This window comes from Desmodus rotundus, chromosome 8, assembly GCF_022682495.2.
Source record: "Desmodus rotundus isolate HL8 chromosome 8, HLdesRot8A.1, whole genome shotgun sequence".
In the NCBI taxonomy this organism is placed as follows: Eukaryota; Metazoa; Chordata; class Mammalia; order Chiroptera; family Phyllostomidae; genus Desmodus; species Desmodus rotundus.
The window spans coordinates 134,643,462-134,664,949 of NC_071394.1; positions in this window are offsets into that span (position 1 = coordinate 134,643,462).

Below are 21,488 nucleotides of genomic sequence, written 5' to 3' on the forward strand. Positions count from 1 at the left end.
AGCAGGCCCCTCGGCGAGAGGGGAGAGTTCCAGCTTGCCCGACCGTTCTGCGTGAAAGGAGAATTGCACCCGGGCCCATGCTGGTCTTTCAGCTTCCTGCTGTCAGTGTTCCTTTAAAACGTGAAAGAATTTCGAACACACTGAAAGCACGTGCTGTGCAGAACGTAATTAAGCTCCAGACCCAGACAGTGCAGAGGAAAGGAGGAGAGCGCAGCCGGAAGTCTCTTTCTGCCCTCACGGGCTGGGTCCACAGCAGCCCTCCCTGCTCAGCCAGCTAATCGTGGCCAGATCGGCCCCTCCCGGGATGACAGGAGACCGGTCCCGCCCCTGTTCAGAACCAGCCCATCAGAGGGGTGCTGCGCGGGGGTCTGCATGTTGTGGGAGACTGCAGTGGCGTCTGCAGCGAAAATGACTCAAAACCAAGTCCGTTTTGGACTCACCCCTTCGAGTCGTGGTTTCTCACGCTCACCTGTTTACCCACCTCCCCTGCCAGCGGCACACTGTGCCCTGTCTTAACAAAAACCAAGTCACGGCACCTTTGCGGCCTGGAGTGACTGCAACGACAGAGCACTTGGACACGCCCACTTGAGAGCAGGAACAGGAACAATGAGCCTGGCGACCAACAAACCTGGACCTGATTTCGAGAGCTCGCTCAGTGAACCCTATCCTCTGGGGGCGGCGGAGTCTGGGCTGCTGCCTGTGTGTCTGCATTTGTGGGCTATCTGAAATCTCCCCGTCAGAAGCTGTGCAACCCAGCACTTAACTTCTGGGCAGAAACAGAAACCACCTTGGAGCCCTGCTCCCTGCTCTGGCGGAAGAGAGGACGCTCTAGACTGTCCGCCACAGCAGTGCAAATGTCCGCTGTTTCCGGCTGGAGCAGTCAGGCTCGCGGGCTGAAGGAGCTGAGGCCGACCCCATGCGCAGCAGCCCTGGGAGCTGCACACCGAGCCGGGAACACATGGGCAGCTTCTGAGGCCTCCCAGCCTTCAGCTTCAGCGTGGTCCCCCACACCACACGGCGAGGCTCACGCCACCACCGCCTCCTCTGGTCCAGCAGAGCGTCTGTGAACTGGGGGCTCCCAGGCACATTTGCTTTCAGAAACACTTGCCTTGGTGTAATTTTAAATGTTTGGGTAATTTTAAATTTTGCCAATGTTTAAAAAAATCAAAATATTGCAAATCAAGTTCTGCAGATCCAGTGTCTCTTGACACATGTAACGGGTCAGCGCTGGGCACACGGTTCCCGAGGCAGTGGTGCCCTGAGGGGAGTGACAGATGCCACCCCTGGGCAGCAGCGTGTGTCTTCCCAAGTCCCCCTCCAACCCCTCAGGCGGCGGGGTCAGACCCACGTTGGCCCTGGAGCGTAGCTGCATGAGCCCAGTAAACAGGCTGCACGACCCCTGGACCGAGGGGCGGAGAGAACAAGAGCAGTTCGGGCTCTCCCCCCGAACTGGAGCTTACGGTTCTCTGGGGCGGTGGGAAAGCTCGGCCGGCCGGCACTGCTGCCTCCCCGTCTGGCGGGTCCCCCAGGGCTTCTATTGCAGCCAGTGATTTGCCCAAAGGTCAGCAGTAAAATCCTGGGATTCCAGTAGAGGAACTGGATTTTGAGGTCTAGACCGCCCCAAACAATGCGTTCAGTCGACACCTGAAAGCCCGGACTGACTGGTGGGCCGGCCTGTCCGAGCCGCCCCGGTGCCGGGTGGATGGGAGACACAGGCTGAGGTCTTCGGTTTTCCTAGGACGTCGGCTGTAGCCCATGTGAGCAACTTCCAGAAAAATGGGTCCTGGATGATGACATATTCACCAAGTTTCTCTTAAAATCACACAATAACATGAAGAAAAACAAAATCCCCCAAAGCCAAAAGGATGACTGAAAAATAAAGACTGTAAAGGTGTTGGCGGGGGGAGGTGGGTGGCAAGTGAGCAGCTCTGTACTGTACGGAAGTCTTTTTCGGTCCAAACAGGGTATTTTAATTGGCTACCACTTTATCTTGGTAAAAAAGATACAATCCTAAAATTACCTAGAAAAACATCTCAACTTTACACTTGTAAACAAAAAAATGGCTTCAGACTGGCAAACATGTTTAAATGAGTAGATATGTGACATTTTGGGTTGCTTTTGAAAGAGGAAAATTCGTGCCAACAGGTTTCGTCACGATGTTCAGGAAGACTTTACGTGGCATTGCCCGCCAAGGAATGAAGCCTCACTCACTAAGCTCCGCCCTTTTACGAACACTAGTAACCCTGACAAACGGGCGTTCCAGTGCGCGTGGACAGACGTCGCCTTTAGTTTTACTTGTTGATTACCGTGGGCATTACAGGTTACGGGCACTAGTTCCCGGAGCACCGCCGAGGGTGGGGCGGCCACACAATGGGCGAAGCGCCCCGCACGACCAGCGCCCGCAGGCCTGACGTGCGGTTGGCAGGGACAGAGCGGTTCTGGACCCCTTGTCGCACGTTCTTGGACCCCGTCTCCCTAATGCCGAATGTCACCACTGAGAACCACAAGATGCGTGTGGCAGCCCCTTCTCTCCGACACCAGCACGACGTGTGCGCGCACTCTCCTCGCCGCATTCACTGTGGTCATTCCTTCTGCGCCGTCCCTGGGCGCCCTGGGACACGCTGGGTGTCAGGAGCGCGCAGTCTGCAGGGCGCGGTCTGCAGCCACGGTGGCTCCAGGCTGCTCCCTGCGCCTGCGCAGACCGGCCGCCCGCCCCCCAGAACCCCGAACCCTCGAGGAGCCGTGCACTGTCCATCCTCGCGGCAGCCGCCGGACGCCGCTCAGGGAGGTGCGGAGGTACGGTGCCCGCGCGTCTGTGGTTTCAGGCCGGGCCTGCAAGGGTGGACTGGGAAACGCAGCTGCGACAGGAGGTGGTGGGAGAAGCTGCTTCGGAACCGACTCTGCGGCTGGGCCCGGTGGCCTGGAGGTCGCTCCGGAACCGCAGCCAGAGCCGCGGCCCAGCGCGCTGCAGACACATGAGTGAAAATGATGCTCGCGGTCGCGGAATTATTTCAGCTGGAAAGACCCCAAAAGCACTATTCATACTTTCATTTCCATTTTTTTTAAGTAGTGTAAGAAGAAGAAAATTTCAGAGTCAGTGCAGGCTCCGCCCCGAGCATGACCGGGGTTTCGGACACTCCGGGAGGCCCAGGGCCCCGGTGGGAACGGCATCCCCCAAGTTCTCCACCTCGCGGCAGTCCCGGTGCCAGCGGCGCGGAGCCCACCTGTCAGGGCGTGGAAGGCCGGGGGTCGGGACCTGGCACCCGGTAGGCACTTTGGAATTGTATGGGGTTGCTGCTGTTGTGTGACTGCTGTTGCCACAGTGTGTCTGCGTCAAACTGAACAGAAGCAAAGAGAACAATACAAAGTATCCTTGTAAGCCCAGGAAACATATCAAATAAAATACTGTGCATTTGAAAAAAATACATCCTTGCACACCTGACTTCTTTGGTTTGTATAAAACGGCCACTGTTTGTAGGAAACCTCTAGAGTAGTAGCGCCTTCAATATTCATGTGCAACTTCCTCAAACAGGAATGTAGGCATAAGTATGTGACAGAAACGGATCTCGTCCCTCACAGTCATTTTGGCCAGTGTGACTTTATTGAAGGACATTCCAGTGTCTCAGGCTTCTTATCTAATCCAGATACATTTGCAAAATTACTAAAATATGGCCAATTCATAAAACAAACACTAAGCCTCATTCATCACTTTCAGGATATTCTCCCATGCTTTTTTGATTAATACTTTTATTAGAAGCATTCAATATAGATAATGCAAAATTAAATGGATTTTGCCAGAATACATTATAGCCATTAAAATAAATCAGACTATTAAATGGAGAGAAAAAGTAAAATCTGAAAAGAAATACAATTCCATACAACTCATGACAGGGCCCATAGATCACGTCCCTGCGATCTGAAACCCTTCCCACGGAAAGAAAGGAGCGGAATCCACGGGCGAGCTCACCGCCATTGACGGGTCAAGGCGGGTGTGTGGGGGTGGGAAGACCGCGCACTCTGCGCTTTCCCGAGGTCCCCGGACGCCTCCACCCGCGGGGCTCTGGGCTGGGTGCCTGTGCACCAGACACAGGCGGAGAAGTGGGAAGCGGCTTTCAGAAACCGCTGAGTCGGCCCTCTGAGAAGGGCTGGTCTTTTATCATGCCGCCTTCACTTCCACATTCTGCTTCTGAAAATGTGCCCCACTGTTCCTCCGACAAAAGAGCCTTCAATTTCCAATTACCTTAATAACAAGCTAGAATATTTACTCAACTTTAATTACTGAACTTCACAGGTTTTTTGGCCTTTAAGAGTTCCCCTTGGATAATAACAAAGATGAACACTTTTCAACAAGTATAATGGTGCATCCAATATGAATTCACAGAACTATGGTGAAGTTCATTTTTACCAAATGCCAAATGTCTGTGGGAAGCCTTTTTAATATTGCCTGTGTTCTATGCCATTTCTGAAATGTATCGATTAGTTTATCGGTTTAATAGATTTTTAGGGGTTGTGCAGAGCTTAGTGAATTTGAGAGTAACTGCAAACTTCCTCCCCGATAGCGCCTGATGACCAGCGTACAGGTGGGCAAGCTCTGCGTCCCTGGGTGGGTGGAGTCTGCTGGGTTTGGAGCCGGACGGGGGAGTGAAAACCACACCCCTGCCCTCAGAACCCGCAGGGGGGTGGGAGCAACCTTTAAGTGCTGCTGGGACACATTAAAATATCCTTGGACTTCTGACGCAGTAGGAATCCAGGAAGGAGGAGGAGGAAGGAGAGGAGGCGTGTTGGATTCTGATGAAGAAGGAGCAGCAGCAGAAGACCTTTCGGGCAGCTACGCGATTCCAAGAAGAGAAAACTTGACCGTTAGAACAAGTACGGAAGGGAGGATGCAGGGCCGGGAAGAAGTGGGGCAGCGAGACAGAGGGAGGCAGACTGTGTGGAAGTTTCCGGGTGTCTGTGATGCAGCGGATGCGGCCTTTACTGAAGTCACGTCACGTGGACACGGCCCCCCGCGAAGCGCCGTGCTAGAGTGGCTGACGCCCGAGTGTTACTGTCAGAAACCCGATTCGCCGCGTGACTGTCACCGCCGGTCCTCAGTGCCAGCTCACAGGCATGTCACTCCATGTCACCCACACTTCATGCCCTTTCCCCCCACCCCTGCACACATGTGCTGTCTGATGGGAAACTGCCCCCAGCCTGTCTCCCGAGCACAGCGTCCTCGTCACTGCCGCCCTCGCCCTTAGTGGCCCGCACCCGGGCGGGACGCCTGGCTCAGGGTCCGCACGGCCTCCCGTGGCTCCAGTCTGGGGCTGTGCTCCCACCACCCCGCCTGCCCCTGGTGCAAGCCCAGGGCCGTGGAACAGCGTCGGCCCCTCTCCCCTGGGCCCTCAGGCGCCAGCTCCAAGTGCAGACACCCTTCAGCCCACACAGCTTCGTTCAGGCCTCCCGGTCTCACTTCACTCTCGCACCCGACGGGCAGTGCAGGGCGCTCCACTGCACACGCCGGTAAGGCACCCGTGTCAGAGCGAGCGCTGTCTGCTCGCACCCAGCACCCGTTGCAGGGGCTGTGGAAGCACACGCCTAGTGGCTTCTGCCTGGATGGATGGGCGAGTAAGAAGACAGAACCCCGCGGGGGCTGCCTGCCCCCTCAGTGGGGAGCCCACCAGTCTCCCTGGCCCTGCAGGCCGCCAGCTCCGACTTCGCCTCCCCTCACCTCCTGCCTTCCCGACTCACACTCATCTCACACTCGCTGCCTGGCGTTTGTGAGCGATGCTGTGACTGACTTTCCACATCCCTCTCCCCACTGGGATTACTCCCACTCATCCTTCCTGATCTGCCTAAAAGGCCACCTCTTCCAGGAAGCCGTCCCTGCTACCCCCACTCACACACTCCTCCCCTCTGTCACAGCCTGCTGTCAGCAGCGCATTTCATCACACTTACTCGTGATCTATTTATGTGTCCATCTTCCCCACAAAACGACAAGCTCTGCAGGGCAGGACTGTGCGCCTGTGGTCCCAGGCTGCACCTCACGCACTCACTAAGTACAAGGTGGGTTTTAAGGTTGTGGAATGCAGATGAACAGTAAAAACAGATCATAAAACTGAAAATGTCAGTAAGGAATCCTCGTGAGTAAAAATAATATGAGTGGACATTACTTAAGTTGTAATTTAATACCTAATTGCTTCTTAAAATGTATTTTTCATCTCATGGCCCTTGCACATGCAATCAACAAGCCCTTCCAATTTGGACCATTTCTCCTCCTGAGATTTGTAGTCTTTTTGCATTTATCCCTTTTCATTTGCTCATTCATTCACTCATGCCACTCGCTTCTGGAAACGCGGGGAAGGTGTCGTGTGTCTGGCAGCCAGCTGGGTGCTCCGTCCGTGGGCGAGCCAGCCGCACCTGGCCTCTGTGCTCCAGCCTCGACGGTCCGCGGGAGGACGGGCTGTGAGAGCGAGTGGGACTGTGAGGCAGGAGGGACGTGTTACGGGAACGCTAATGTGAACCAAGACTCGTTTTTATGGCCATGTAAAAAAATTGCAGAACTTTTCTCCCGAACACATTTTTCTGTGATAAAGTAATTTTTATCTCACTTCAAACAGTGTTGACAGTATGTCATAGTCTGGTGCACTGCCCCATGTAGCCCGGAAGCCGGCTGGTGTTACAGTGGTTTCCCAGGTGAGTGGACGTGCTCTCCCGCGTCGCCCGGTGCTGGCCGCCCGCCCTGAGCCGCCGCCGTGACGCAGGCAGCTGGGGCCCCGTGAGCACTGGACATGATGAATGAGGGAGACTGTGGAAGGTCTTTGCAAAGTTTAATAAAGGATTTATCTCTTGAGGGTAATGTTCCTCTTTCTTTTACTGGGATGAGAGTTTGATAACCTCTCATTGTGCTTTTGATAAATTGCACCTCACAGTCATAACTAAAATCACTAAGTGGAAAATTTTAAAAATAGCTAGGCAAGGCCTGGTTATCACCAACGGCACTCGGCTTGGTATCTGCAAGACTCAGTTTGCCGTTTGCAGGGCTTTTAACTGTAGAGTTGAGAAGACCTGTGCCGCGGATGCTTCCCGCTGCCGGGCACGGCCGTCTGGACGGGAGGGCAGCAGACTGGACGTCCAGTGCAGGACGGCATCCGGTCCCCGGCGAGACTCCTTGGGCCCAGCCCACAGCCGTTGGCATTCAATTCAGATTTGACGGGTTTCAGCGGGATTGTATTCTTATGTACCTACAGGCATGAAAACTGAAAAGACAATTACCCAGCCCTATAAAAATGAAAGCAGTGTAAACCCCCTGAAGAGAATTTTATTACAAAGTAAATGCACATCTGAGGTTAAAAGTCAAACAACACACAGAATATGAAGTAGAAACGAAGCCGGCTCCACCCCCAACACCCCAGTGTGCCCCGGCAGCACGCTTCCCCGCACCCCCGCCCTGCACGCTCACAGGCACCCCCCCTCCCCTGCACACGGACCGCACGCAATGCACAGCACACCCTCCAGAGTGCAGAGGAGACATTGAAACGGAGGTGTGAATATTTGTGGGCGGCTCAACATATGTTCATGCTGATTATAACATCAAATACGTATGTATATAAATATATAAGTACATTGTATCATTAAATGTGCATACATAAGTGTGCATATTGCATAAAATATAAAATTGTATACTTTGTAATAAAACCTAATTCATATAACATGTAACTTACATATAATTTACATACAGCACACATAGAATTTACGCACGGTCACCACATCGGCCGTCACGTCATGGCGGCGGCGCAGTGTAAAGCACGGCGCACACGGCACGTGGGCCCTCTCACGCAGCACGGAACACAGGCCCCTCCTCCCCGCCCACTCGGCTCCACGCCGTGTCACCGGCGCGGCGGCCCTCCCTCCACGGCGCCGTCCATCCCCACGGGCTGGCCTGGCTCGGCCCGGCCGGGTTCCTCCCCGCTGCCCTGCAGCTCACATCCAGCTCTGCCTCGTGGACGCGGGTGTGACCACGAGTCACCCCTCATTTCTGTCGCTGGGCCCACGCTGCTGTCGGTGTGGGCACGCGTGGCCGCAGACTTCGGCTGCTAGGAGGAATTTTTCTGCCTCAGCGTTCAGAGGCTGCGGTCAACCTGTCAGAGGTCAGGCCGTGGAGGTCACAGCGAGCCCTGGGCCGGAACCCTCCTGGGCCCTCCTGTGGCCACCGTCACAAACGGGCTCAGGGCGGCCTGAGAGGAGAGGCTGGAGTTGTTACACTTTCACGTGGAATTTGTTGGCAACCAATTCATTTTTTTAAATCACGATTCAACAGAGTGTGGAAGAAAAATATGTCTACCTGACAAACGCGAGCCAATAATAAAAAAAAATCAAGATTTGATATGAAAATAGAAATGGCCCAAGTTGACTGACTAGACCACAATTCTCACTGAAACACTTTCTGAGGACAACACAGCTTTGCTCATGGGGTGGGACTTAGATCAAATGTTGCCTTTATTTTTTCCCTAGACAGTCAGTTAGTTTTGCTTCAGAAATATGCAAGCACAGGTGAGAACATACTTTTTTTATCCTCTTCCACACTCTGGACATTCTGAAGTCCCTGGAACCCCCTCCTGTTTCTTTCCAGAGGGCAGTGGCGAGCTCCATGAGCAGCGGCCAGTTCGGGGCGACCACAGGTGTCTGCAGGGAAAGCTGAGTGGGGAGCGGTCACCGGCGCCCCGCCCCACTCCTCAAAGGCTGCAGTGTGAATACACCAGCCAGAGGGCCAGGGCTGACGCACTCTGCACCCCGCAGTCCTAGTGCTGGCAGGGGGTTTCCAGGTCACAGGGCAGGACTTGGTGGCTCTCTGCCTGCATCGGGTCTCTGTGCCCACGGAGTCCTGGTGCCTGCGCTGCCCCCGGAATCGTCCCCTGGGGCCCCGTGAGCTTGAAGAGCCAAGCTCCACAGACACAGCCACGTCACACGCTCACTGGGAGGCAGCGGCTGCGTGGCATGTTAGTTAGTGAGACACATGGGTTTGTACTTCGACTTTCTATTGTAATTCGCTACACAACACCCGAGCAACACGGCTCTTCCAATTGCCTGGGAAAAAGTTACATTTTCTCTAGAAAGAGAGGTGGGGAATGATACATTTGTAATCATCTGTGCACATAAAGCTACTTACTCAGCCTGGGCATGAAGGATACACGTGCTCTTGCTTAGGAGGCCTTTGAGGCTGCAGAGGCTGCCGGAATCACTGCGGACAGCACCCGCGGGGCTCTCCCCCTGCCCCCTGCAGGCTGCACAGCCCCACCCACCCATGCCAAGCCTTTCATCTGGGTGACGTGAGGTTTCACTCCAGTGCTTCTGGAATAAATATTTCCTAGACGACTCTAATATTTTACTAAGTTAGACAGTAGCCTTTGATTTTAACTGTATAAAGTATTTTGAATTTTACAGATAGGTATTTATAATCCCTACATGTGTATGCACAGATAAATACAAACAAAATTTACTTAGAGGCAGGTGGAAATGAGATTACTACAAGGAGAGCAGGAATTTGGCATGTCCCAAACTTCCCAAGTACTGCTGTGGGATAAACCGCTGTCCAACAACAGGGGCGTGGGGGCGGTGTCTAAGTACACTGCGGATCTGAGACGTGAATGTCACCTGCCGTCAGAGAGCCGCAGGCCATTTCTGTGACTATCTCCACTTGTACTGTCTGTCACGTGCCCTTCAAACCTGTTTGCTGAGTGTTGGGATGCTTTATAAATACGGACACTCGTGGGGCAGCCTCCTACCTACGGCATCAGAAGGAGCCTCTAGTGTGACTTCTCGGAGCTCACCACCAGGCTGAGCCCGAGTCTTTAAGTGATGATATTCGGCATCGGCACGGCGACCTTTGCGTGAGGATCTCCGAGAGCCCTACCTAACAGTAAGTGATTAAATCACACAGCGCCCTTCAGTGACAAGTTTAATTACACCCATTTCCAGAAAGGCAGCACGCTGGGAAACTATTAATTCATGAGCCCAAGGTTACCCAGATAATCAGGCCCCGCAGGTCAGCGTGCTGGCCAGCCAGCTCCCCCCACACCCATTTGGAAGTGAGCTGTCAGCCTGGGGCTCTGCCAGTTTCTTCCGCACGTGTGCAGAGCTGAACGAGTGGCTCAGGCGCCACGTCTGGGGAGGCCGTGAGCCCCTCCTCTTTCCTAGGCCCCAACAATGTTTGCAGTTTTTTGTGAAAATATCACTATCATTCGGAGGCTGAACAGCATCCGAGCTATTTCACATCATAGACAAGACCCTCTGTGATGGGGCTCCTGGCTTCCCTGACCCCTGTCCCAGCTCCTCCCAGGTTCTGGACCCAAGTCGCCCCGGGGGCAGGGTGTCTTCCAACCATCTCTCCAACAACCCCCTCTCCTGGCCTCCGCCTGCACCCGGCCAGGTCTCGTCCCTGGGGGCAGGTCTCTGAGCTCCTCCGAGCCTCACTTACTACATCCACCGAGTGGAGCTGTTAATGGGTCCCACTGCCTAAAGCTGGTAATAAATCAAATGACACAGGCAAGTCGGTACCCACCAACACCTCACTCTGAAGTCAGGCGTTGGTTCTGTCCACACGACGGCTCTAGGAGCGCTTCGTTGTCTTTAACGTCCTTCAAAACAGTTCTGTTGGACTCCACTGTGTCAGCTGTCACATCCGTGGGCACTTAAAGAAATTTACCCAAGTTGGTAAATGTTCGTGTAGCCATTTTAAAGTTACAGATGGAAAATAATAAGCAACATTTTCAGCATATTATGTTTTATTATTTCAGGAAAGATAAAAATGCAACTGAAGTGTAACAGATTAAAAAAAACGATTTGTGCAGTGTGTGGAGAAGGTGCTGTGACTGACTGAATGTGTCAGAAGTGGTTTGCGGAGTTTGGTGCTGGAGATTTCCCTCTGGACGATGGTCCAGGGTCGGGTAGGCCAGTTGAAGTTGGTAATGACCAAATTGAGACCTTAATTGAGAACAATCCATGTTCTACCATGTGGGAGGTGCCGACATACTCCAAATATCCAGATCAATAAAGTTATTGGTGAAAATGAAAAATGTCTCCTATTTTACAGAAAAAACTAGACGGACTTTCTGGCCAGCCCAGTACTTGTCCTTGTCCCCATCGCCCTCCCCAGCCCCACCAGACGCCCTCCTCCCAGGCCCTTGCTCACACCCACGCGTGTCCCCCTCCCCCCAGGGTTCCACGGCGCCCCTCCCAGAGCGAGGACCCCAACCAGACCACGCTGGGCCAGGCCCCTGCTTCCCTTCCCAGGAACACAGGAAGTTCCTGCGGGCGAGGGCGAAGTCCTTTATGCCTGTAACTTCAGTGCTTGGCGTGGTGCAGAGGGAGTAAGTTTTCAACGACTGTGGGTCCAATAACGACCCGTCCTCTTACACAAGTTTGATTTCACAGGAGTCCCACTGACTGCTCTGCATGAAGACAATGCCCCCCCAACCCAGACCTCAGCCTGACTGCTGCTCAGAGGCCCCCACGCGACCTGACCTTACCAGGAGATCCTGCCACCGCCCAGGGCTCCCAGCTGGAAACGACCTGCTGAACCCATCGAAGCACAGCCTTGCGTCTGCGAGAAGACCCCTCAGACCCCCGATCAGGCCGGGATGTGCGTCTTGTTTAATTTGCCGCATCACATGAGCGTCACAAGTCGCTTCAGATACGCCATTTAAGGATGTACAACTGACAGCCTTTCGCGCAGCCCTCCGGGAGCACTGGGTCATTGGATCTGCTCGTTTTCACAGGACCTGGAAGGAGAAGCACCAAAGCTCTCGGAGGAAGTTCTGGCAGACAGAGACCCGAGGCAGGGCTGTGACGGATGCTCTGCTGCAACTGGGCGCGGGGGTCCGGGCTCGTTCTGGAAACCAGTGCCCCCCGCACCCGCTGCACTCGGGCGCACCGAGGAAGACCACTGTGGGCGACAGGAAGGCCGGGGAGCAGAGGGAAGCCTCGGGTAGCGTCTCCGGGGCACTGCGAACGTCCCGGTGACTCCAGTGTGTGACGGCCGGCAGGGGCAATTCTTGCTTCGTAGCGTAATTGTGTTATTTGTAGTTTGAGTCTGAGTAAAATATTATGTAGCAGATTTGAAAATAAACAAAGATCCGCATGTCAAATTTGAGAACCACGCCCCAACCACATGGCTTCAGGAAGAGATGTGTGAGGGCACAGGGAGGCCCAGAGGCAGAAATGCGTGCCCGTAAACACGCATCAAAAGGAGGCCACCCGAAACAAGAGCGAGAGGAAAACAGGGGTTCCAAGCAAGGGGGCCACTTCCGCAGCCTCATGGGGGAGCCTGGGTGTGGAGCCCACGGGGAGGAGGTGCCGCAGGGGGCCCACTGAGGCCCCCAAAGCTGCAATCAGCTGGATCCCGGACAGGATCCCGGGCCCCACCCCAGAGGCGAAGCCAGCACAGTGAGTGTCTGGACCCCAGGCAGGCCAGCCGCGCCTCCACACCCCGGGCGAGCACTCTGCCTCCGGCTCATTCCTGCGAGTGGCCAGCTCACAGGCGAAGTGACAGCACCTGAAGCCCAATCACCTGAGTTCTTTCAGGGGAACAAAGGAAGACACGGAAGTTCCACAGGAAAGCAGGACACAGTTTGAAAAGACGGGCCCTCACTGCGTGCTAACGAGGCATTGACACATTTTTAGTTTTGTTACAAAGATTTACTGTCTACAAGACAAAACAACGGAATGAAAACTGGGGAAAGTCAGGTGTTAAGTATGTTATCTTTAAGACCTCAAATAATAATTGTGACTTTTCAATGATTTCTTTTTCACTTTTTAGCCAGATCTATTAAAAATCTAAATAATGTTCAGGTTTTTCAATTTTATGAGTTTGTGCATCTATTAAGTATGTTACTTATTTTGTTCTTAGCTTTTAAAAACATACAGTTACTCCTCATATTTTTACATAGTTTTGAGTGGATTTATTCTCTTATTTAATGACTTAAGTAATAACTTTAGACTTAACTTCAAGAAGCATTCTTTACGCATCTATGGGGAGAATGCACATGACTTGAACTAGCTCGGCTCCACCAGACAGAAAACACAGCTGGCGTGTTTGATTAAACAACAGTCCTCGTTGCCGCTGAGAGAAAAAATAATTGTCCTTCAGCAGTAATAGGGAGAATTCAAAGGAAACGTGTAAAAGGAAAGAATAAAAAGCTTTTTAAAGCTACTAGTGCGCTCCTCTCGGAGCCCGAAAGGGCAAATCCTGGTGTGTTTCGGTGATTTGAACACTTACCATCTCCTAACAAATATGTCCCCGAGCTCCCCAACTTCAAGTGCGCACACTGGCCCCGAGTCCCAGTGTCCCGCCTTCCTTCAACCACAGCTGCCTGACTCACTGACTTCAATGTCCATCTCTTCCAGAAACACCCCCTTGGCACCCTCAGAACGGTGTCTGAGCAAGCACCGCGGCACCCTGCAGCCCGCCACGCTGGCACGCAAAGGGAACCGCCACACCCAGGGAACGTGGTTTGGGTCTTCTCGCCTCCAGGCTGTCAGAGAAGAAACGCGTGTTGTCTGAAGCCACCAAGGAGAAGGTAATTTGTCCCAGCAGCCCCTGGACGCCACTGCAGAAGAGCAGGAAGAGGGAGTGGGAAGCAGCACCAGAAGGGACACGCAGACGGAGAGTCCTCGAGAGCACACTGTGCGCTGACCTCAGGGACAGAAACTGTTCCTGGGGCCTTCCTCTGCCCTGCTTGGCCCAGAGCACCCCTGCAATGACGCCAGTGCCCTGTGCTCACGAAGGGGGACCAAGACCTGGCCCTTCCCTCCCCTTCCCACCCAGCCCCCGGAACCTGATGCCATTCTCGGCAGCCAAACTGCATGAGTGAACTCGTGCGAAAAGAAAAGGCAGAGTTGAAAAAACAAAAATGATGCACGGAGAAATTGCCTAGCCCTGGAACACCAGGCGGGGGGTGCGCCTATGGCTGACTTAGGCCCCAGCCTGGGGCATTCTTGCCGATGCAGACCTCGGCCCTGATGAAAACTGAGTTTTGCTGGGATTTGCACTCCGGGTTTTCTGCGTGGAACTCTGAGCACATGGCGGCCAGGCATCGGTTTGATTTGGACCCCGTGGCGTGGCGTGGCATGGCGTGTGTACTGGCCCCAATGACGCAAGCTTTTCGCTTGCAGGTGAGGTAGCGGGAAGGTCAAGGATCGCTGAAACTTCGCTGGAGCTCAGGCACCACGCTGTGGGGACACGTGTGGTGTCCCATGTAAGATGCACCTAAGCCACAAATGGGGGAAATGAAGGGATGGAGGAGAAGTCACGGAAACAGCCCGGCAGAGGCCCCGAGGGCGGACGCACTGGAGACCTCGGCACGACCCACTGCGGCTCTCTCCATCCTGGGTCTGCTCACAGCCTCCCCGTGTGTGGTTTTCTCAGGGAACCCTCGGCATGCCTGCGGAGAGCAGGGCCCAGAGGAGGGTTCAGTGGAGGCTGATGAGGGGTGTCCTTTCTCCGTGCTGTGCAGGCTGGCCTGAGGCAGCCCCCGGCCCCTGGTGCGTACCCCGCTGGCTCAGGCTGGCGGCCGAGCCCCTCACTGGAGCAGCCTCTCCTTGTTCGCCCACGGTATCGGCTCGGGGGCAACCGTGCTGGGTTTGCGTGAGCGAAAGGGGTGCCACACATCCTTTGTGTTTTGTCACAGCTGCCTCTGCGAAAACGTGTCTAACTTAACACCTAGTCTTCAGGACCTGTCAGGCGCTGCTGCCCAGAAGCGAGAGCTCGCTCACGACTCCAGTGTCCGCGGGGTTCGTTGGAAGAGGAGCGGTGTGCCCGGCGCAGCGCTGCGCCCTGTGAAACCCGACTGCTGTCGTGGCCTCGCGGACCGCAGAGCATGGTGCCCTCTTTCTAACTGAACGGACACACACCAAGACACTGCTCCCATCTGGCAACATTTGTGTCCCTCAGGGACATCGCTAATCGAACGTTCAGAGGTTCTGGAATTAAAGCAAGTGCCACTGTTTTAGGCCCTTCTCAGGTCAGCACTGGAACCTTGGGAAAGGGAGTGCTGTCCCTCGTCACTGAACCTAACTGGAGTCCGGGACGAACAGGCTCCACGCTGAGAGCTGGCGCGCCAGTCGGTGGGGAACTGGTGGTGCCGCACGGAACCAAAGGCAAACGGGCCTGCTGGGGAAGGGCCCCGGGGCTGAGCTTCTCTTTCCTCTTCTCTTCTTCATCCTTCACCCTTTCTCACGGGTCTCCCGGCCCCTCCCTCCGACAGGCGTCCCCCTGCTCACTCTAAGTCTGTTTTCATTTGGTCACTCCTTGTTCTCAGACTTCTCACGCACGTCAAATCGCGTGGTGTCCGTCTTTCTCTGACTGTCTCATTTTTCTCAGCAGAATGCTCTCCAGGTCTATCCATGCTGTGGCGCGGGCAGGAGCTCCTTCCTTCTCTCTGCTGCGGAGTGTTCCGTCGTGTGAATGTGCCTTTTCGCCCACTCGTCTACTGATGGGCACAGGCGCCCTTTCCGGGCCTGGGGCCTTGCAAATAGTGCTGCAGCGAACGCAGGCATGTAAACCGTCCAGTGCACCGTGAAGCGTGCACCGAGAGCCCGAACGTGAGTGAAGGCAGAGTTAATTGATCTCCAAACGCAGTCTGTGAGGACTTCGATCCTGATGCCTAAAACTCTGAGGGTAATTCAGGCAAAACTGCCTTTTTAAAAAGCCTGGTCCAATTTCTGAGTAACGCAGGGAACCTGTATGTAAAATAAATGGCAAGTATTACACAAATATTTGTAAGATTTTAATTATGGGTGCCAATTATTTAAATGCATTTACCTAAAAATGTTTAAATGAAAGAGTGCAAATAACGAGGACAAGTGTGCGTGAGAACCCTGGTGCGGTGAAGCCCTGGGACTGGCGTGTAAACTTGAAAGGAGAGGACGCCGAGGCACAGGCGAGCACGGCCCGTTGGAGAACCTCCCCGTGCAGGCAGCAGCCCCAGCCAGGGTGGCAGGGTGGGGGGGGGCGCTGCGGGCTGGCGCTGGGGGTCCACAGGGTGACAGGCTGAGCGTCCCCCCGACCAGCCTCCCCACCCGCATCCAGCCGCGTTTCCATTAGCCTGAAAGGTCTGCAGAAAGCGGCTTTAATTTCCATTTAATATGCTTCACCATGGCTCTGACCTTCAAGCATGGAAATGGCAAAAGAGGAGGCGTGACATATGGCACCAGAGAAAACTGTGGCCTGCTCCTCATCGCTGCAGCAATTTCAAAGTGCTGGAAGATCGTGTGACGATAATGTCCCAAACTGTTAACGAGAAGGCTCTCAGCTCCCTGCCTGGACTGGCGCACCCCCACGTCCAGGGACACTCTCCTCCCGGCACCCACCCCCTGCTTCTCGTGCAGACGGCCCACTGGCAGCAACCTGGGGACACGCAGGTAGCGGGCGTAATGGAGCGCAGAGGAGCTGCTGTTGACTGTGAGGCGGGCCGTTGCTACATCGCTCCGGCAGGTTTGCGCCCTTCTCTCATCCCAGCCAGTCAGCCTCCCGTGCAGCTTCTGAAAGCGCCCAGGTTTGGTGCTGCTTTGTTAGATGTGTTAATGCCACTGCGCAGTCCTAAGAAAATTCCAGACCCTTGTAGAGGTGGACAGACTGTCAGAATGTGACCGGAGGACAGGGGTCTGCGAGTCCCGTCACAGGGAACGCCACTGCGGGGAGGAGGCAGCAGCAGGTGTCGGTAGTCAGCCCCCTCCGGCCCCGAGCCACACAGCAGAGACTGACCCTCACTGCCCCACCCAACCCTGGGACGCGTCCCCAGAGAGGCCTCTTGGGCGACATCACAGGTGAGAGACTCACAGAGGCTGCTCCCGGGCCACCAGCCTGGACGGCACACCAATGAGACCCAGCACCAGAGGAAGTGGAGCCCCCCAAGAGACGAGGCAAACAGGACACACACCAGGCTGCCACCGGGGCCAGGACAGGGCAAGCAGCTCCGTGAGCAACTCCGGGGGCAGGGGCCACCTTTGTGGCCGGGGCTTGCCATTGACCGAAACACCTTCACCGACATGGCCGCACTTCGGTTAATAGCAACGCACCGGTTTGGCTCACTAACTGTGAAGAGGCATGTCTCCAGTGCAAGACACCACAACAGGGCAAACTGCGGGGAGGGTCTCCACTCCATCGGCCCCCGTTCTTCTGTGCAGGTGCGACTTTTCTAAAAGTAAAGACGCCGGCACAGACCTCCTGCTCGCAGGACCTGCAGAAATGTGGGCGGCCCGCGCACTCCCCCCCCAGCACCCAGGTCTCTCGGTGCCTCACCCTTCCCGCTGCTGTTAGAGGCGCGCCTGCGCGTCCGTGACGTGCCCTGCTCCTGATGCTGGTCACTCCGGCTCCTGCTCTCGCTCTCGCTCGTCAGAATGTTCACTTCATTCCTCGCTTCAAAGCTCGAGTCTCACTTTGCATTTCTTTCCCATGTCGCCTTCCCCGTCATCAACTCCTGCTCCTCGAGGCGACACTGGAGTTCTTCCTTCATTCCTCTTCTACGAGATGGATTCGGAGCTCCTTAACTTCCAGTCTTTTTCTTCGTTAATACTGGCATGAAAACAATAAAGTCTCACCTGAGCACTGACTTGGTTCCGGCACAATTTGACATATTTCCATCCTCATTCAGTTCCAACTAATTTCCAAAGATGCAGTGTGACCCTGAACGTTCAAACCCACGAAAGGAGCATGTGATTACTGTTGAGTTACACGAAGCAGACTTTTTTCTTCTACTTTTCATTCTTTCATGCTTCGCGCCCGTCCCTCTGGGCCGTCCCCTTCTTCCAGAAACGCCTTCTTTAACTGCTCCTCGGGGGGCCTGCACTTCATCACCACACGCGGGGGCGGGCTTCACTCCGCACCAGTTCTCCAGGCTCCGCCCTCCCCGCAGCGGCAACCACAGGCTGACAGCGCTTATTCTCAGCACTGACAGCATTCCACCGTCTTCTTCCATTTCAGTTCTTGGTAAGTCGTCGGTTTCTTCCCCGATCCTGTACAGTCCGTTCGTTTTCTTCCTCTGGTGTCCTGTAATTTCGCTCCGGTCTGCCTAGGCATTGACTTATTTGTATGGGTCCTGTTTCATATTTTGAAACTTCAGTGACTGAAGGACAGCCACCGCCCATGGATCCGATGCTCCTGCTGCGTCTCTCAAAACGCCGCTCAAGTCTGCGTCGCGTCCTTCCGGAACTCCACTGGACCCGCCCCGGAGCTGGAGACTCTGGCCTCTGGGCTTCCTTCTCCGTCCACACTTATATTTCCATCTTTAAAATGCATCCTGGGTACTTGGTCACCGGTGCGTTTGATTTTAGAAACAACTCGTGTTTGCTTCAGTCAAGGGTTTTTGACTTTTACTCCACAGCTTTTGCTCGGGTTCAGACAGATAACGCGCATTTCCTGAAATTCACACGCTTCCTAGCCTCCTTTGGGAATTACCAGGGAAGATATTGCCATGAGGGACAGGCCCGCACGCCTCGCTGCTGAGGGACAGGGTTCTTCCTCCGAGCACACCCGTCTCGGGGACGTGGCTTCCCGCTGGGCTCTGTGGTGCAGCCTCTCTCTCCCTGGGCACGGGCTCGGGCGCTGTCCCCCGTCTTCTATGAATGTGACCCATGAAAACGCAGGCTGAAGTCACCCAGGAACAGGTCACTTCTGGCCTTTGAGTTGTTTTATTTTACTGTCGACTCATCTACGTGTGACAAAGCTATCTTTCACAGTATCTTACCACGTTTTTTGGTGTGTTGTACAAAAAGGAGTTACAAGAGTATCTACGTAAGAATAAGTTTCTAAGAACAACGCACCGTATCGGCAAATATAAAGCGACTCCCTCGGCGTCCATGGAAATAACTGCTGTCAGGTGACAGTGAACAGCCACGAAGACGTCTCCTTGTCCTGCCACGGGGCCGAGGACAGCGAGCCATCGGGAAGGACATAAACGCTGGGCCTGACACGGCGTCACTCACGCAGAGCACTCCCAAGCAGTGGGGCCCACACCAAGCTGGGACGGCGCCTGACTTTGCCACAGAGTGCGGCGAGTGAGGGGACGGATAGGGGCTTCGGGAAGGAACTGGGAAGGACGGTGACAGAGAAAGCACCCTACCCAAAACGTGATGGAATATCTAGGCCTTTGAAAGTGAAACATTGCCTGTTCACAGCCAAATGCATTCGGCTCATGCCGGGGGGAGGGGGGGGGCGGTCATGCCACGGACCACAGGCATCCAATCCCCTCATTCACCGTTGACTCGCTAGCGTCCCGACGGTGTCACCACTGACGGTGGCAACAGGATGGCCAACACAGCACAGCTGTTCAGTCGAGACATCTAGGGCTCCAGAGAGGTGGAGTGCCGGGTCACTTCCGAAGCCTGGAGAGAGCAGGTGGGCAGCGCAGGCAGACTCCGGGGCAGCGTGGAGTTCTGCCAGGCCAAGGGCATCCCCTGTGCTCTCATGGGACCCGCTTCACATCACAGAGGGGACCGGTTTCTCAGTGTCCCAGGGTCTAATGCCTGTGACTGAGCGTCCGACGACCACTCAGTTCTTCAAGAGGCCGCCTTGTGAGTGGCCAGTGACCTACGACTTTGCTTCTGCTTTGAACGAGCCCAATGTCACCTTCACCTGTGTACTGGTCTGCATGCCACCTGCCTGAGCGGCCAGGGAAGCGCTGCGCCAATGTGCTTGGAGAACAGCGGCCGCCCCGGCTGCAGTGCAGGGACCGAGGTTCACTGCGGGGAATCTGCTGGTGCTGACACAGCCTCATTTCACAGAGCGACGACCGGGCTCTCAGTGTAGATGTGTTCTCCAGCCCAGACTGTGTTCCGGGGCGTCACCCCTCACCGGTGACGGTCACCGTTTAGCAGGACTTGAGACTGGGCTATCTTCTGTAGGAAGACTGACCTGGGCCGAGCTGGTGAAGAGGGGAACCGGGGCGGAGAGCCAGGGTGCAGAAAGTGGCCAACGCCTCCTTGCCGGAAGCGTCCACTACCCTCAGACAAGCTCTGGGTCAGCAGCACCTGCTTTTGCCTGTCAGCTGCTGCTGGACTTCGGCACCCAGTGGGATTTTAGGAGAATATAAAATCCTAATTTTGACTTAAAACCCAATCACTTCCCACTCGGCGGAAGGGGACGCCCAGTTCAAACTCTGTGACTGCTGAGAACAACTGTTCTAGATGACAGTTAAGTCCCGGAAGTGAGCGGGCACAGAGCCCTGCCAGCCCCGAGTGCCCTGCCCACCCCCTACAAGGATGTGCACCCCCCGTGTTCCCTGCGAGCGCTGTCTCCCCTGCGGATGCCCACACTCTGCCCGCCCCAGCGGGAAAGCCTTGGCCTTCAGGTGCCTCCCAGGCTCCCAGGGAGGCAGCGCCTGGCCGTTCAGGACCCACAGCCCCCGCCCCCCCTCCCGCTGTGGAGCCACACAGCTCTGTGTAGGTAACAACTGTGACCACATTCGAGTGAGTGACAACCTCACTGCCGTGCGTGTCTCTCGTTGGGTGAGTGTCCCCGGCAGACCTGGACACATTGGTTTGGGGCAATAACTGCTGTTTTTGCAAAGCCAGGCACAGTCCCTGAGGCAGAGCCCGTTCGCAGTGCCTGTTCGTTAACCTGAGGGACAGGTCAAAGATCAAACACACAGCTGGAGCCCCAGCACATGCAGGATTCCGTGTCTCGGTTCTTACAACCTCGTTCTCTTGAGAACACCAACCGTCTGCAGCTGCTGAAGCACATTCCTCATCCTCTGTGCGGTCCCATGGGATGCCTCCGATGATGGGGTGTCCCTCTTCCCAGCGTCGCCCTGTGACGCCCGACTCACAGCCCCTGGCCGCAGGCGGCTCTGAGCACTTGGTGTGTGGCTGGCATGACGGTGGAGGAGAGCTCCACACTCGGTTTAGTTTCCACTCGCGTCCACTGTAACGGCCACATGTGACCAGAGGTCCTCACGGTGCTGCTTCCTCTTCTCTGGCAGAAAAGTCTCATGGAAGACTGGGCCTGCCGGGAGGAGGTGCCGTTTCACGACCAGAGAAGCCACATGAGAAAGTGAGACCACTCCGGGCCTTTGCAGATGAAGCCGGAGCTCGTGGACACCAGGAGCGACGAGCAGGAACAAGGTCGTAACAGGTCTCTGTTTACAGCTTCACTGTGCCCGCCCGCCACTCACGAAGGCCAGCGGTCCCCGCCCTGCGCCCTGCGTGGGCTCCTCTCCTGCCCGACTTCCACAGTCCTGCTGTGCTCAGCCTCCTTCCGGAGAGCCTCCAGCCCGTCCAACCCCCAACGGACTTGACCTCCTCAGGGGCTGGGTGTTTTCTGCACACCGTGAAATGCCCCGCCCAACACAGAGAAGGCGTTGGCATCATCGTGGGCAGGGCCACTGCACAAGAGAATGTCCATCCACCAGGAGGGCTGGTGTCACCCGTCCTCTCAGAGGGACAGAGGCCCAAGGACACCCTGGGCTGCGTTTCCTCCTGGCCTGTCTGAAACGCGTGCCCTCTACGGGCTGGGC